The sequence below is a fragment of the Orycteropus afer genome, unplaced genomic scaffold (assembly GCF_000298275.1).
Source record: "Orycteropus afer afer isolate SDZICR_OR568_19922 unplaced genomic scaffold, OryAfe1.0 scaffold00492, whole genome shotgun sequence".
NCBI classification, from domain to species: domain Eukaryota; kingdom Metazoa; phylum Chordata; class Mammalia; order Tubulidentata; family Orycteropodidae; genus Orycteropus; species Orycteropus afer.
The window spans coordinates 773,573-774,608 of NW_006922079.1; positions in this window are offsets into that span (position 1 = coordinate 773,573).

The window sequence follows — 1,036 nt, forward strand, 5'->3', positions numbered from 1 at the left end:
CTCTTCCCTCTTTTTTACAAAAACACCATGCATACAGAATTTTAAAACAAGTCCACAAGAGCCAAAATCAATCTTGACTATAACCCACATGAATTTAGAGACCATCTGAAGAACAGATTTGACATATTGAATATCTATGACCAGATGAGTTGTGGGATGACACCAAGGACACCATACATGAAAGCAAAAGGTCATTTAAAAGACAGGAAAGAAAGAAAAGGGCAAAATGAGTGGCAGAAGAGACTCTGAAACTGCTTTTAAACACAGAGTGGCTAAAGTGAATGGAAGAAATGATGAAAAGAGTTGAGCAAAAGATTTCAAAGGGGGCTCAAGAAGAAAAGTAAAATATTATAATGGAAATGTGCAAAGACTTGGAGTTAGAAAATCAAAAGGGAAGAACACACTTTATATTTTTCAAGCTGAGAGGACTGAAGAAAAAACTGAAGCCTCAAGTTGCAATACTGAAGGATTCTTTGGGCAAAATATTCAATGATGCAGGAAGCATCAAAAGATGATGAAAGGAATACAGAGATGATGGCTGACATTCAACCATTTCAGGAGGCAGCTTCTGATCAAGAACTCATGATACTGAAGGAAGACGTCCAAACTACACTGAAGGCACTGGTGAAAACCAAGGCTTCAGGAGTTGACAGAACACCCACTGAGATGTTTCAACAAATGGATGCAATTCTGGAAGTGCTCACTTTTTTATGCCAAGAAATTTCAAAGACAGCTACCTGGCCAACAAATTGGAAAAGATCCATATATGTGCTCATTCCAAAGAAAGGTGATCCAACAGAACGTGGAAATTATCGAACAGTATCATCAATGTCACATTCAAGTACAATTTTGCTGACGGTAATTCAAAAATGGTTGTGGCAGTATACTGACAAGAAACGGTCAGAAATTCAAGCCAGATTCAGAAGACAACGTGGAACAAGGAATATCATTGCCGACATCAGTTGGATCTTGGCTGAAAGCAAAGAATACCAGAAAGATGTTCACCTGTGTTTTATTGACTATGCAAAGGCATTTG